The sequence below is a fragment of the Aythya ferina genome (genome assembly GCF_964211825.1).
Source record: "Aythya ferina genome assembly, chromosome: 14".
NCBI classification, from domain to species: domain Eukaryota; kingdom Metazoa; phylum Chordata; class Aves; order Anseriformes; family Anatidae; genus Aythya; species Aythya ferina.
The window spans coordinates 12,562,067-12,579,309 of NC_140312.1; positions in this window are offsets into that span (position 1 = coordinate 12,562,067).

Below are 17,243 nucleotides of genomic sequence, written 5' to 3' on the forward strand. Positions count from 1 at the left end.
TATTAGTGCTAGCAGACATTATTTTTTATTTCTCTTTCAAATGCATTGATTTTTTATCTATTTGATTCCAAGAAGCAACCGTGGCACCTATTTTACATTCCGAGTCTGCCTTGGGAGCTGTAATAACCCGAAGCGACGCACGCTCAAGCCAGCACGGAGTGCAACTCGGTCCTGCCAGCTGTGTGTCCCCAGCATCTGGAGAGGTCCAGGGCACAGAGACACCCAGCAGCCTCTCAGGAGAAGTCCAGAAGTCCACATCTTTGGGCATGTGTTGGCAGTGACCAGCAGCCATCCCCAGCAGCTGGCTGCAGCGGCTGTAGGGGTGCAGCACCCAAAGGCAAAGCAGCACAAGAGGGGACCCCTGTCTAAAGACAGGTGGTGTTTTCTAGGGGAGTATGAACAATCTCCACTTCTCAAATCAGATCCCAAACGGTGTAACTCGAAGGAAAAAGAGGCTTGGCAAGGATGAGGTGGTTGGAGCTCTGAGTGGCAGTGCTACGCATGCGCGAGAGGCTCCGAGGAGGATCCAGCTTTTGTGAATTGGTCAGTGCTGCTTGTGGGGGGAAAAATCGATTCAGATGACCCAGGATTACAAAACAGACAAGGACAGTCACTTGCAAGCTCACAACAGCCTCTCATCCCCTGCCTCTCATCCCGGCTGCTGAACACGCTGTGCTTTGTCATGGGAGGAGCGCGCTGCTGGTGAAGCTTTATTCTCATATCTGAGGTGCTCAGTGTGGGGGCGGCAGATGGGCAGAAATCTCAATACAAGTATAATAAAATAAAGCAGTAACAGGAAAAAAAAAATGTATCTGAAGCACAAGCCTAATTCTTTAGGGAAAAGCAGGCTGGGATAGGACACCAAAATAATAGCTGCTTCTTTTCCCAGTCTTTCCTACTAGGCACAGCTTGCCCATGGCTCCCTGAGTAAGCAATGCCCACCTGGGTTCAGGAGCCTCTTGCTGGAGCTGGGAACCCACAGAACTTTGCAGGCAGTGACTCACAGGAAATTGCAGGTGGGGACACATAGGATTTTGCAGGTGGGGACCTATAAGATATTGCAGGTGAGTCCTGTGGCCACCACAGTAAAGAGGGGATAACTCCAGGGAAAGTGTCTGAGCCTAAGTAAAAAGAAAGAACGGAACGCATTGGTTCCCTTAGAGCCTGAGAAAAGGGAAAAGAGCAGGAGCTGTGAAAAAGCAGCCAAGAGAAAAGCAAACCTGGAATGAGAGTGGGGAGCTGGGGCCGAAAGCATGCTCCATCGGTCACTGCTGATGTGTAACTCAATATTACTTAAAATCTGGTGGCTTTGGAAAAGAAACCACAAGAAACTAACCTCAAGCTGCTAATGGGGCAGGTCAGCTGAGCATTGGTTTTGCTGACAGGGATTACGTAGGGAGTATCCCAACCAATACAGGCAGAAGTGGCTGAAAAAAGAGGAAAAAAAAATATAAGGATGATCTGAAAGTAGGTTTATGGTAGATAAATAGTGATGTAGAAAATTTTTATGGATGCAACAGAAGAGTTGACACTGCAGCTCTCAGTCCTGATGCAGAGGAGTGGGCATTTGAAGGTGACCCCTTTCTACCAAGCTGCCACCACCAGTGGCCAGACAGTCCCAGTCTTCCCACTTCAAAGAAGGGACAACCGAGATCTTCTGCGGCATGGTGCGTCCACTCCAGAGCCTCAGGCCTAACGCAGAGGAAGCATGAAAAGAGCAAGCCAGATCTCTGGTTTGCCTTTTACCAAAACCTTTGAAGTCTTACTCAAGTGAATATCTCGAGCTGTGCACAAGGTGTATTAGGAGCCAGCCAGAGGTGGGTACAATATGCTCCAGGAGCTGAGTCCTGCGGCATGCCTGGGGACACTGAGCAGCCCGAGCAGCCAGCATGTAGCCTGAAGAAGACCACACAGCAGGAAAACAATAAAATGCAAAAGTCCAGTGTGCCTCTCCTGCCCCCTGTTCCCAAGCCCAGATGTGGATTTGTCCCTTTAAGCTGAGGGCAGCAAATCTTGTCCTTGCCCAAGTCTGCATCTTGACCTGCTCGGATGAATGTAAAGGTGTAAATCTGCGTCTGTGCAGGTGCTAACGTGGGCTTTGGCAAATTGCGCTGATTCTCTCGCATAACCTGATTGAGGGGCTGCTGAGGTAGCTCTCATTTCTCATGAGGTTGCAAGATAAAATATCGCTCGCATCCCAGCTTTCCTCTGCTCTCCTCAGATGTGGCACTAACTGGTGTGGGAGGTAGGAAATATGACATCATTTTTCTTTAAAAAGGGCATAAGGAACTGGAGACAAGTAAGTGTGCTTTCTGTGACAGGCAAATATGAAGAAACTGTAATATACAACAGAATTAACAGGAGCCTAGGTAGATCTGGATATATTGGGGAAGAGTCAACTTGGCTTCTCTGGAGGGAAGTCATATCTCATAAATCTATTAGATTTCTTTGAAGGTGTCAACACAGGTCCAGGAAAGGATTAGCTGGTTGCTGTAGTTAAATTACATTTTCCAAAAGTTACTTTCAAGGTCTCTCACAAAAGGTACTTATAGACACTGAGGTTACAGAATATGAGAGGAGTCACTCATATAAGTGTATAAGATATATAAGTGGCTAAAACATGCAACCAAGGGAAGAAAAGCTATCCAGTGTTCATGTTGGCCAAAGAATAGACATTGGGTCCCTTGGAGGCCTGTGCTGGGATCTGTGCTGCGTGACACACTCATCAATGATCTGGAAAAGTGGGGAATAATGAAGTGACAGTGTTTGCCTATGCAACAAAATTATTCAGGATCATGAAATCTAACAGTGACAGTGAAAAGCTCTAGAGGATCTTCTGAGACTGAGTTAGTGACAATAAAACAGAAGATGAAATTCAGTGTAAATAAATGTAAGGGAATGTCAGAAAAGGTGAAAAAATCCAGAACAGCAACTCAGTTCAAGCAGACAATGATAAGCACTGAATTAGCTACCGCTGCTCAACAAAGAATTGACAGAGCCCCATGGAAGGTGCTCGGGGAAAGCTGCTCAGGTCTGTGCCAGGCCAACAGGCAAGGAGGTGGAAGGCATCTCCTGAGATGGAGCACGGGAATTGCCCTTGTAACCAGCACGGAGACTCGTGGTCCATCTTCACTGTGAGTACTGAGCATCCTGACCCTGCCCCTCATAAAAGACAAGGGGAAAAAAAGTGAAAAGATTGATCCAGTGATGCTCCTGATGCCAAGAGACTGAACAGACCAGGGTTATTCAGCTTGGAAAGACCGTGAAAGTCTATATCGAGTGTTTTGGAGAAAGCAGTTGGAGTCAGTGACTCCCTGTTTATGATAAGGGCCAAAAGTATTGGGATCAGTGGGTTAACCCACAGCAGAGAAGACTTGCTGGTCACTGTGCCTAAATGAGGGGTCTGCAAATCCAGCTCAAACATTCTCCTGCATTCCCCAGCCGGGCAGAGCTGAAGCATGTCCAGACCCAGCAGAAATGCTGTAGCAAAGGCTTCAAGTTCAAATCTGATCCAGCACAGAGTGATGCAGCCGAGGAGCACAACAAAGGAAACCCTTACTTTTCCCCTGCACATAAGGCGAGGAGTGAAAAATAAAATATGTATTTTTTATAAAGAGGAGAATTATTCAAAGGTAAATGTGTTACAGGAGCCAGGTCTACAGGCGCAAACCAAGAGGAAGAGATGAAAGCATGAGCTGTGCAGCTCTGAGGGGATGCAGAAGGAGCCACCTGGGCTGTCCCATCTCTGGAGGCCACCAGGAGGACGGCTGCTGGCCCGCTCACTGCCGAATCGCAGCCGGCGCCTTGCTGCCGAGGTTGTAGGCAGCTCCCTGGTGCCTGGCTCTCCTGTACGCAGTGTTCAGTTCCTCCCTTTCTTCTTTTTCCGGAGAGACACAATTAGAAATAACCCGTCAGAGTAAAATAACCAAAACTCACATTCTGTCTAAAAGTCTATTTCAAGAAGAAAGAAGATTGCGTGTGAAGAAAACGCTCACCAGTGAGGTTCGACATCAAAAGAATGTTTTGCATGGACTAAATAGAAGTATTCATTTTTCATACATGCACAGATTCACACTGACACCAGTTAGACTTTCATACGAGCACACTTTGTTTACTTAAAAGCTTGAAGGAAGCAAAAATGTCACAAATGCTCATGTAAGCCTGCATGTGCACCAATCGGACACATCCAGCATGGCTGTTTGTACAAGCAAAGATCTCCCAATAGGCCAGGAAGCGCTCGCATAAATCATCTGCCCAATCATTTAAGAGAATGAATAATTCATAGAAAGGCAAATGTGTTCACAAGCAATTCGTATGAAGAGCTAGAAACTATGTTCGTGAATGGATGTGCCACTCGCTCTCTATGCAGACCCAGTTCTAGGAAATTGACCCTGCTTTTCTTTGGCTGCTGATCTTCCCAAACCTGGAGCAAGTCTGGAGCTCAGCCCCTCATGGCAGGGCTGCCCTAAATGTCACTGGTTGTCCCCTGTCCTGAGCTGTTCATCCACTCCCTGCTCCTGTCCCAACACGTGGAAGCAGCAGGGTCTCCCATTAGCAGCGATGCTAATTAGCCTGACATCCCTACACAATTAACGGGAGGCTCCTTTCTTCAGGCTGGCGGTGGAGGCACAGAGCTGGTTGGCATGAGCTGTACAGCTTGCTAATGCCGTGCGGCTTCTTGGGCAGAGTATGTCCAACTTTGGGGGAAAACTGTTATTTTGCAGTGTCAAGCTTAGTGGAACCAGCCTGGTTCTCTATAGTTTTTCATGAGATGCAAAATATAAATAGGAGCGAAAGGCTTCTGATGGACATAAACCTGCCATCGAAGAAACTTGCTGTGCAGCCTCATTCTGATTTCCAGAGCCCATTAACAGATCATTCCTAAATCTTTTGAGAATGTATTGCCATGAGAAACATATCCATCCTGCAGCTGCCCAGGCCCACAGGAAGCAAGCATTTCTAGAAATCAAAATTGCCTTTCTGCCAAGGAAATTCTCCCATGGGGAGACGTGGCTTCTCTGGCAGGCGTCAGACCCTGTCCTGTCCTTTGACTGCAGGATAGGTGCACCCCTTGCCCTGACCCAGAGCCGTGATCTTCCCCTGCCTAGAAGCTGTATGCGTCCTGCTGTCCGTCTGCAGGACTGCTGCTGACCCGCCCAGCACCCATTTCTCCCTCCACGTCTACTCCCCAGTGTTCGGAAACACCGATTACACCAGGAGCTGATGAAATATGATTACATTTTTCTCTTCATTAAACATGATATAGAATCATAATTCACACATATAAAATTGTTTTATTCCTTTTTCCTGTTTGCTTTGGAATTATTTCATGGACTCAACAATGTAGGTTTAGCAATGCTGTCTCTTCTGCAGAGCCAGTCAGCCGCCAGTACCCTGCAATTTTAATGATCTAATCCGACAGCTAGCATGCTTTAATTTAAAGTTTTATTAACGACTGCTTTCTACCCTCAAAGACTATATTAAAATTTGTTAATGGAATTGGAGATTATAAATGCCCCACTGCAAGGCCCACTTGTGCTGTTCTGCACCACCCCCTTTAGAATTCAGAGCAATCCTATTAACTCTTCTTTATGTTTTGTATAGGTCATTTTGATTGCAGTTTTTTGTGTACTTCCCTTATGAGATAGCGTTCCCCAAATCTAAGCATTTGAAAGAATATAATTTTACAAAAGATCACATATTTCAGATTCATTATCCTTCAATAGTGAGCTTAAAATTTAATTTCTTTGACTTATTGCAAATTTTTGAGTCTACCAGGGAAAAGAAATGAATTCCATGGGCAGCCTCAGACCGTGTGACAGAAATGACAGAATCCACCCTGAGCACTGTTGCAGGAAGAAGAGGAAGAGGAGGGAGGAGGATGAAGGGGTGCTTGTCACCCGTGGGAGCTGCAGGGGCAGGACGGCCTGGCCATCCCCTGCACGCCTGGAGGCGTGAAGCCTTTGGCACAGAGCATGGCACCTTTCATGTGTCCTGTTACCAGCACCTTTCACGTGCCCTGTGACCCTGACACCTGCGAGTCAGGGCCCATACTCACTTTGCAGGGAAAGGGAGCCCCCGCACCCATTATTTATTTTATTTAGGGAGTCAGTAAAAGCATCCCCAGCCACCAAATCTTCACAGATCCAGTGGTCATTGCTTCACACGGACTGTTATTGTTTGCCTGAGGAAACATGCTATTAATCATTTGCTATATAGGCTTAATTTCTCACAATTCTCCCCTCTTTATTTGCTGCTGCTATTGTTCCTTTCTCCTGCTTAAACGTTTCAGCCACCCAGTGAAAAGGCAGAAACAACATCAGCTTCTCAAGAAACCAAACAATCAATCAGTTCACCAGCTTCACAATGGGACTCAACGGGAGCAGCCGGGCAGCTGCCTGTTGTTTGAATATCACTCACCCGAAAGGCTTGGCCGGCATGCAGAAAAAGCAGTTATTCACAGGAAAAGAGGTAGGTGAAGGACACAGAGGGGGATTTCTCAGTGGAATTTTTTACATTAGAGATGTTTACACTTGAGCTACTCATCTAGTCTCCTTTCACAGCTGATGAAAAGCACAGAAATGTAGGGTGCGACTCATCTGGAGCATTTGAAACGTTTACCTTAGGAGGAAAGGAAGCAACCATACTGTGAAGTGCCCACTTCTCTCCACTAAAAATAGCCTGAACAGTTGAGTTAGACCTCTAGATTCAGGCAAGATACACTCCCCTCTCCACAGCTGAATCCCACCACCCCATTCCCTCCTGCACAACCCCAGGTGCGCTGGCTTTGGGTGCTGGCTGAGAGTACTGAGGGGCAGGGGAGAGGCTGGCCAAGGTGGCACCTGAGAGCTGCACAACCCCCCTGCAGTGGATTTCTATAATCTGTTAATTTTTTGCTGTTCTCTGTCCAGCTCGGTTGTTTTTGGCCCATGGTGCCAAACAAATCAGTGCCGCTGAATGAGACCATTACCCTCCTTCTTCATTAAGGTCTTTGTGCCTGATGAGTGCCAGCCTCCACACACCTGCTCCTCAGGTGGTTTTTCTCCCTCCCCACCTCTCCACCAGCATAGCTCTTGTAATGCACAGCAGTAGCCCAAAGGCTCATTCCTCCCTTTCTTTTCTGAAAACCTTCCAAAGAGTTAACAGCTTTCCAGCCCGAGGCCTCCCAGCCCACCCTTATGAGACAGAGGCTCCCATTAGTGAGGAGGCCAAAGATCACTTTGCTTAGGGGAGGGATTTCCCCACCTCTAGGTTCTGGCCTAACTCTGCCCCTGACAAAGCCAAGCAGTCCTTCCTCTGGTTGCCACTGCTCAGCCCATGTCGGGTTTCATGCAATATCTTCACCAGGGAATGTGTATCTCTTTGCATGCTGTAAGCGTAGAGAGCATCACTTGGACCTCCCTACCTCACTGCTACAGGACCTGAAATCAGTGCTCAGTGGCAGGACATACCAAGGCAGGCATTTCTCGTTCCCTATGGCCCACAGGTGGCTTCTTGTTGCTGATTCCTCCCCAGCCCTCACATCCCCATCCCCAAACTTCCCCAGCATTGCATCCAGCCTGTTTCTGCTCTGTGGCCTCGCCCCCTTTGCTGAGCACTTACTGAAAACTCAGCAGATCACCAGACTACATTAAATCGGCCCAGTTATTTCATTCACAGGCTCCTACACCACCCGACCCAGGCACAGAAACAATAGCACATGGCTGTCGAATTCAAGTCGGGCTGGTATGAATTGGGAGCACGCAGTTCAGAATTTATCTTTTGCGAATATTTGTGTGTTAAAGTTACAGATTTGCTTTTTCACCATATTTGCAATAGCAGTGCTCAAATATTTGTAGAGACTGAACACAGCCTAATTGAAATTCAGTTGAATTCAAATTAATATTCATGATTTTTTTTTCCCTTCCACTCTTCATTCTGCTCTAACTGGAAGCAGCTTCCTGCAGTGGAGGGGCAGCTGGGAGCTGAGAGAGTCCTGTAAGGGGAAAAGTTTGGCGATCTGATTTGGATTTCTTGCAGCAGCCACCAGCACAGAGCAGCTGGGACTTCTCCAGGAGGGAAGGGCAGAGATTTGTGGCTCTCCAGCAGCGCAGAGGGATCTGGGGACACTGCTTATTTGTAGCTGTGCAGGAGCAGGGCTGGGCTCACTGAGACCCCAAGCCCATCAATTGCTTTCGTGATCATTGATCAGGCAACTTCTATTGAAGGTGAGCAGATATTTTTAGCAGGATGTGATGAAAGCCCACACCTCCATAAAGCAGACCCAATCCACTTCTCCCTGCCTAGCCAGGCTGCTGCTCTCTGTCTGCCACCAAGGAAATCTTGCACAAGGAGATTAGAGATGCCTGGCACACTAAAACCTTCCTCTAGTCACCCAGGAAACACAAGACATTTCTTTTTTGGAAAAACATGGAAATTAAATTGGAAGCACTACATGGATGCAGCTCTGCCCAGATAAACTCACAGACTGTCAGGATGCAGATGTTCCTGCAGACTATTACTGCTCACACATTTTTCAGCACATCCCAGGTAGTCTGTAAGTGTTTTTCATCAGGTATTTACGACCCCCAGTAAAGCACTAGGATAGAAATATTCTAAACTACACATTTAACAAGAAAAACACAGGAACAGTGAAAAACACCTAGAGGCATTGCAATGTTTTGACATTTCTTGGCGTCATCTTGGATGATTTTTTTTTCCCAAAGACGGGCTTTTACTACCACTGACCCCACATATAGTCACAGTACTGTTTGTTTTTCTCTTGATTTTTAATATTTGCATCACTCACACTGCAGCCCCTGGGGGGAATGGAGGCAGGGACACAGACCACCGTCAGGGTGGGCAGCAGACGCGAGGCAGGAGTCCTTGCAGCAAAGAGACTTTACGACTCCCAAGCACCGTACCCCTTCCCTGCCTTAGCAAGGAGAAAAGCATAAGGCAAATTTATCACACATCTAAATACCAGCATAGCTGAACACCTCTTTTAAAAAGTCACTGTAGTGCTCCAGCCCCAGTCACGCCTCTGTGGCGTATCACCACCACAAATCACAGCCAGGGTTTCCTAAGCTCCAGGTTTGCATTTCCATGCCTTAACACATTGCTGGAGATAACCATGGTGCTGCCAGACTGAAAAACAACGTTAAATCCCACAGTGGTGCAAAGGATAACTGTGGGGCTGCCCAGGATTTATAAAATGTCTTTTTTTTTCAGTGTTGTGATTTTATAACAGGGTTGCATGTTTGGGTGGAGAGTTTCCACTTTGGTTGTGCCCCACAAAAGTCATTGTTTGAGCTGGAGCACTGCTGGGCTGCATCAGCTGAGAGGTCCCACTCATCCAGGAAGCTCTTTCTGCCACCTCATACTCTAGGGAGATATGCTGGACTTCTAAAGTAAGTTGTTCAGAGGTGAATTATTCCCAAATAAGCATTCTTCTAAATCCCTAAATCTCCATAACCTGTCTGGATTCAGGGTTAGGAAGGTGGCAGCTCCCCCATGGTGAATTGCAATCCAGGCTGGAAGGGACCTCTGGGTGTCAGCTAATCAGATCCCATCCTGCCCTTCTCAGATGCTCATCTCAGGGTGGAAGGAAATGCTATATGAAGGTGCAGCAAGCTACCTATTAGGAAACAAACTTGAGGAGAATTGAATCATACCTTGCGCTGTGCCATAATATATGTGCACAAAGGGTTGAATAGGCAGCCTTAAATCTGAATAATTTTTCTGCTTCAGTACATTTTCTATATTTTCACTTTAGCTAGTTCTTCCTTCTTCTCCGGGGAAATGTCTTAAGGAGCAGCAGGCAGAAGGTGAAAAACTGAGACACCTCCTTCTGAGCTGCTGCCACCCGATCTCCACAATCCTGACCTTTCTCATGGAAGTCCTGCAAGCAGAAAGGGGGCAGGGCATGGTAAAAAGGCTGTTGAGGAGCAGTCTGGGGCCAGATGGATGCCCCAAGCCATGCAGGTAGCACTATGAGGATGGGTGGCAGTCCAGGAGATGTTTCACAGCTCTGCGTGCTCTGGCCACTTCACCTCACGTTTCCATTACCAGCAGTTTCTGGATTTCCCAGTGTTTCTTTATAAAACACAGGCACAGAAATTGCTGCTGCCCTCCAGCCCTCTGATCCCGCACATGCTCCGACAGAGATGAATACTCTTGCAGCTCACCCAGCAGCTCAGCTGCTGTATTATTAGGTTTCTTCAAAACCCCTGAATGTCCCATCTAGACCTGGTGACTTAATATTTTTTAAATTACCTATTTGCGCCAGTGCCTCTTCATTTGATACCTTAATCCTTAATAGCAACTCACCTTTATTACCAGAAAAGAGCAAGTCAAGAGCAGATTTCTCCCAACATCCCCTGAGGTGAGAACTTATGAAATGAAATCATTTCGCTTCTCAGCTGTGTCCTCATCTTCCTTAATTGTTCCTTTTAACTCCTGGGGAGCCAGCAGACCTGTCTCATTCCTTTGCAGGCTTTCCTGTTCCTGGCAGACTTGAATCATCTATTGTTTGTTTTCTTGCCTTCTAAGTCTTGCTATTTCTTGCAGGCTTCCTGTTTCCCCTCTCTCATGCTTGTATTTTTCTGCCCCTGTTTACTGACCTCACGAATGTTGGATTTCCATTTTCTGAAGGGCCATTGTGTGGCCCAAACACCTTCCTGAACCCTGCCATTTACCTGCCTTGGCTCCTGCCATCCTCCCGAGCCTGCTGCTTAGACCCACGCAGGCAGTTTGAGCCCCATCGGTGTTGTCAGGTCTCAGAATAGCTAAACATATGCTGAAATCTCATTAATGACAATTAAAGTTGAGCATGTGGTTAAGTACCTTTCAGAAGGTAGCTATTTTGCTATGTCACTCCTTAAAGAGCATCCATGCCAAATTTCAGAATTTTAATCTCTTTACTTTTGACTCTCAGTGCTGTCGGCCGGCTTCCTCATTTTGTTGAAATCTCTCAGTCTAAAGGTTAGCATCACTGTGATAGGATTTGATCCTCTTCTTTCCCAAGGATGATGAACATAATTACATTCCTAACAAGTGAATTAAATTACAGCACGATTTCTCTAACAATGAGCGCTCTCTTCGCAATGGGCTGGAAGTGGAGCTGAGCTAATCGTGCGCATGAGCCTGCTCCACGTTTCAGAATGAGTGAGTTTTCTAAATTCTATTCCATGCATTATTGGGACTTTAAAAATTATGTCTTATTCATCTATTGATGACAGTGGCCTCTTGGGTGTAAATTGAAGTAATTACGAAGGATCATGCAAATTAATCAATTATTTTCAGATTATTACATTCAAGCAGTAGTCTTGCTCTTCGATTTAGTTAAACTCTGCCTCTGAGTCAATTTTCAAACCTACAAATTAAGCTATTTATTAGCTAAGAAGATCTGGGAAAAAAAAAAAAAAAAAAAAAAAAGTTACACTCATGAATTGAATAGCAGAAGGGGTCATTTTAAAAAGGCTTCAACACACCCACCGCAATATTGAGGAACTCATGGAAGTGCCACTCCTGACCCCAGTGTGAGTGGGATGCTTGGGATCATGTAACACCTGGCAGTGCAACCACTGAAGCTGCATTGGCTCAAGAAGAGCCCCAGTGCTGCTGGGCAGTGAGGGACAGAGGGAGCACCTGCACAGGGGGAGCACCCACAGCTCTTGAAAGCCTTGGGTGAGAACTGGGGGAGCCAGGCCAGGGGCTTCCTTTGCTGAAAGCCCACGGAGATCGTGGCACTGGGCTGGGGACAGTGCCCCTCAAGTGTCACAGCCGTTCCCAGCCCCAGCTCCTGCCTTCCCCCCTGTGGCTTTAATCCCTGCGTTTGAAACGGTCCATCCCTAATGGATTACTACGGCTCTCCCGGACTAGCCCAATTAATGCAAATACCGATGAGAGCCACCAGGAAATAAATTGGGAATTAGGAGGCGAGCCGAGGGGCTCCTCACCCACGCCCAGCGCATGCTCCTGTCCTCCACCCACCACTCAAGCAGAGGGGTTGTAGGGTGGCTGAAGGCTTTTGAGTTTTAATTTAAGTGATTCTAAACCAGCTTTGGGTTTATAGCTAATAAGACATTAGTATGCTAATTAAATTATCCATGGAGTGGTATAAAGAGGCCTTCCTGAAGTTTAATGGCTGTGTAAAAGGTAACTCTACTTGCAATGTAATTAATTCATGGAACAATAAATGTATAATTAGATTCTTATTAATATCGGAGAGGCTTTTCCTGCATTAGGAATGTGGCAGGGGGACTGGTCATTTTTGCTTTTGACGTGGGAGAAGGGAGGTGGCAGCTCCTGGCCACAGAGCGCCTCCGTCCTCGCCAGCCTTGCAGCATTCAGGCCTTCCCTGGCCCAGCCGCAGGCTGGCCTCCTGCACAAAGCTCCCACAGCCCACAGGTTTCCTCACAGCATCAAATGGGGCAAAACAACACAGAAAGGCTCATTTTGAAGTGCAGCACACGAGCAGTAGGACAAGGGAGCTTCCTCAGAAAGACTGGTGCCTCCCAGGGCCCGAGTGAGCAGGAAAACCGTGGCCTCCTCTTGCAGAAGCAGGGCTCTGCCTAGTGTGGCTCTTCCCCAGGGCTGTGAAGTCTTGTGGGCACCGAGCGGGAGGCAAAGCCGTGCTTCCTCACAGGAAGACAAGAGAAATAACCCCACAGCACCATCAAACCTCGGAGGAGCTGCTAGGACTGCAAATGGGAGTCTCCCCTGTGCACACACCACTGCCTGCTGCATGTCAGCCTGGGCTGGCCACCCCACCAGACATGCTGCACCTGGGAGATGTCCAGATTCAAACACTGAAACACTTTTTTTTTTTCTTTTTTTTTTTTTCTTTTTTTAAGCTTCACCACCTTCTAAGCAGAGAGCCCCAGAAGACATGGGGTCTTGTGGCAGGGAAATAAAAATCTTTCTGCTTGCTTCCAGCCTCACCCACCATGTCCTCAGATCCGTGTCCTCCTGGCCTGAGGTGTTCTCAGCCAACACAGAGGTGACCAGGACACAGCTCTGGGGGTCTCCAGGTGTCCCCTGCAGTGGTGGGACAGCTGTTCTGTTCCCCGTGGGTGGCTCTTCCCGACAGATTTGCCCACAGAGCCCCCAGACTCTTTCCTGCAGCTGGCCTTCGGGGTTTCTGTAACACGTGTGGCCTAGATCTGGACTGGGACATCTCTGGAAAGGTGGTGAGTGAATTTCTGAGCAGAAAGCTCTGCCAAATCAGCCGAAGCTTGCTGGAGAGCTTACCAGATGAGAGGCAGAATGCCCAGGCTGAATGCCACCTGGGAATGGCAACAAGATTTTTTTGTATTTAGAAGGGAAATGAGACTGCTGTGAAGACCTCTGGGGAAGAGAAGCTCCTGAGCCACCACAGGAGCACCCAGGGCTTCGCCACGCTGCTGCTGCTCCAGCCATACGTCAGTGTCCCTGGAGATCCTGCAGTGGGCCAGGAGGAGAGCAGCAGCCTCCAACCACACACAGCTGGCAAGAATGTCCTCCTCCTCCAGATCATGGTGCCTGGTGCAGATCGCACTGGGTGATGCTCCTTCCCCCAAACGCCTTTACTGCCCTGACAGTGACTTGACCATCAGCAGTGTGAGAGCAGGCTGAGCACATCCCCAGCCCTGCTTTCCAGGCCCCTGCTGAGCTCCTGTGGAAAAATCTCCAGGGAAATTTGTGTATTCCAGTGAGGCCAGCATCCTGCAGAGCCTTTGCTCAGCTTCCTGCTGGTGTCCCACTGCTGAGCAGCCAAGGCTGTTTGCCCCTTGCCTCTGCACATGCACTGGCCCCTGGATGCTGCAGAGCTAGCAAATCGGTCTTTTCTTCCATTACTGAGGAACACAGAGCCCCTTGTTCTGCTCTCTCCCACCACAGTCTATCAGAGGGACAGTCGTTAGCAGTTAATTGCCTTGGTAGCTTGTTCATCACAGCTTCTTACCAGCCCCGTGACACAAAAACTGAAAGTCACCCCTGCAGGTGGCCTCACAGCTCAGTGCCCCAGAAAGGGGAAATCTCAAGCTCCTTCCAGCCCTGCTCCTCCCTCGTGCCTCTCTGCATGCTCGGGCAGACAGCACTGGCACAGGCAGTGGGCAAAGTGGCGTGTCCTTCTAGCCAGGTGACAGCACCTGATTGCATGGCCAAAGCAGTGTCTGAGGCAGCACAGGGGGAGGAGGGCAGCAGGACATCTCTCTGTCTTTCAATTTTCAATTTCAATGTTTTTCAACCTGTTCCCTGCTCAGCTAACCCAAACAGGACACAGCACCCAGACATGCACCCGAAATGCCTGTTATCAGTGATTGCACCAACCTCTGCAAAGTCCTGCCTGGAAAATAATATGGACTGCAGAGGACAAAGCGCAGTCACAGGAAACAAATTTGGCTCCCATGCTGTCAGCATGCCAGCACAAGTCCAAGGCTTATCCAGGAAGGGTTTGGATAAACGTTCACAGCATGCTGACCGATCTCTGTGCACCAAAGAGGGGCTCTCACACCATAGGAAGGATTGGAGCAGGGGGATCTGTCCACATATCTGCTCAACACTGCCCCAGAACCTTGCAGAAGTGCTGGTGTGGGACAAATTCTTGCCCTGATGCTCTTTGGGCTCACAATGGCAAGATCAGTTCCTGGCAGCTGGGAAAACTTTTTTTTTTTTTTTTCTTTTCTGTCCCTGCAGATGAGCTATCCTAGTAAGAAGCAGACATATTTCTTGCTTTCAGACTTCCTCTTTTACATATTTTTATGGACTATCCCACACAAATTCTATCCAGATGTTTTTGTTTAAAATCACCACTATTACACCCCCCCAGCAAATCATTCCCCCATCTCAGACATCTCAGACCTGGGAGGGGAAGCAGCATTCATTTCCTTTCAATGTCTGTACACATAAAAGACTTCCCAGCTCCGGTCCAGCCCCGGCTGACGCAGTGAGCTGCAGAAATGTGCACTCAGACGTGGGGACGTGCAAGAAGAGCAGCCTGGGGACGGCAGTGGGGGAGCAACTCGCAGGCAGGATGCAGTGTGGTGGGAGAGGGGGATGTTTCCCTCCTGAAGCTGTTCCTTTGCCCCTTGAAGCCAAGGGATGGCACCTCAGTGTTGTCTATAACCATTTTTATCAGTGCAGCCTGAATCAGCACTACTTCAATTCCTGTAGTTCTGGGGTTGGTTTGTTGCACTGGATTCTCACCCACCATCACGCTGAGGAGCTGGGTTTGGTAACTGCCCCCACACCTTTCTGGGGTCTTTTTCACCTGGCTAAGCCCATCTCCTCCAGAACCACAAGAAAGCTCTCATAGGTGCCATGTCAAGTGCTGTGCTGAAATACAGCCTGATGAAATCTACTGCATTTTCCTTCCATTAAAAAAAAAAAAAAAAAAAAAAAAAAAAAAAAGACCACAGTTATCTTCCTAAAAGGAGGCAGCAGGTTTATCTCACTTGATCTCTTTTTTTTGCAAAGCCACATTACATTTTATTCCATTTCATATTTACCTCCATGTACCTTCCCTTCCTTTCTGTTATTGTGTCCTCTGCCCTAAACCTTACCTATTATTTTAGGCCAGCACAGGTGCAAGCAGGTTGAATTTTTCTTCCTTCTAAGCAGTGAGACATTCGTTCTTCAGTCAGGTGACACTAATTAGATTATAGCAGATTTATTAAATACTTTCCCCCTCACCCACACACCTGTGACCTCTTTCTCCCCATTACTGCTTCTTCACAGAGCTTCTGTGTCCTTGCACAGACTGCAAAGGGAAACCTCAAACACCCTCAGGGCTCCCAACCCTCTGTAACTAACTTTAAAGGCGGGCTACCGGGGTCTCTTTTTCCATGTTTTGTTGTGATTTTCCAGCCTGTTGGTTTGGCTGCATCTCCAGGTGCAATGCTGGTCCCTCTCTGCACAGCATACATTTGTCACCACATTTCATAGCAGCCACTGTGAGATGGACTCCGATTTGGAAGAGACTTTCTTCTTTGCTCCTGCAGGGAAATTAATTTCTCTTAAATGTGCTGATGTGTGGATAATTTGCCTGTGGACCCAGCAGATTTGCAGTCAGCAGGCTGCCCCGGTCAGTGCCAGAGAGCAGAGTGTCACGCCAGACAATGTCTAACGTCTTCTGAGTGATAGGACTTTGGTCTTGGAAAGGCACCCGGTGCCATCAATCCTTCCTGAGCTCCTTCGGAGACAGTCTGTGGGAGGCTGGGAGCTGCCAGCAGACCCTGGGAGCCCTCTTCTCCACCACCCAGGTCTGATCCTGGAGTGTCCAGCCCCACAGCAAAGGGCTTCTCAACCTCCAGCCTGACCCCCTGCCTGTGGCCATCCCTCAGCAGCAGTCCATGCACAGCTCCTGCAGGACACAAAATGGGCCTGAACTTCAGCTCGGAGAGGGACAGCTGTGCTGGCCCCTGTAGGATGAAGTCCCTGGGGAGATTGGCTGCAAGTGACAGCTCTGCAGATATCCTCGCCAAAGCAAACCAGCATGTAGAGGTCCTCTGGAAAGAGCAGCTGACTCGGTCAGGAAGCCAGCTCAGCAAAGCCCTCGATGCTGCTGTTTTTGGAGTATGCAAAGTGCCTCTTTGCCTCTGTCTCTACAGATTTCCACTTACCCAGATGGTTTTTGTCTCTAGCATCATCACATCTTGTAGATGTTGCTTCCGACACCTCTGGAAGGTGACTCTCCCAGGCATACTGGGGTTTCCATGTTCACAGGGAGCTACTTCACCCAAGAAAAACTGGGAGAGCTGCAGGCCCAGCCAAGACCACCCATTCCTCCACTTGGAAAGAGCAAGCTAAGAAAAATGGAGAAACAGAAGCATGAAATTGCTCCCTGATTTTCCAGCCTTCTTTCCACTGCTGCTCTTGCTCAACCTGAGCCCCTCTGGGAAACCGAACATTTACCTAAATACCAGCTCCCCAGCTTGGCAGCATGGAGGAACGCCGAGCCATGCGTCTGCTCACGTTTGCATTTGGGCTGCACTTCTGATCACAGGCATGACTTCCAGCTAGCCCGAGGAGAAGCGTTTGTTACATGATCTTCAATTAGGAGATGTTAATTGGCAGGTTACCTCCTGACTCCTGCCCTTCGGGTACCCAGACATGCACAGCCCCAGCAGGCTGCTCTGAGGGTGCAGACAAAGTCACAGGGTGAATTAGAAGGGGGTGGAAGAGACCCACCATGCCAGAGGGTCATTACTATGGAGAAGGATCTAAGTAAAGGCAGGGGAAGCTGCAGGAACGTGGGATGGGACCATATCCCACCATGACCA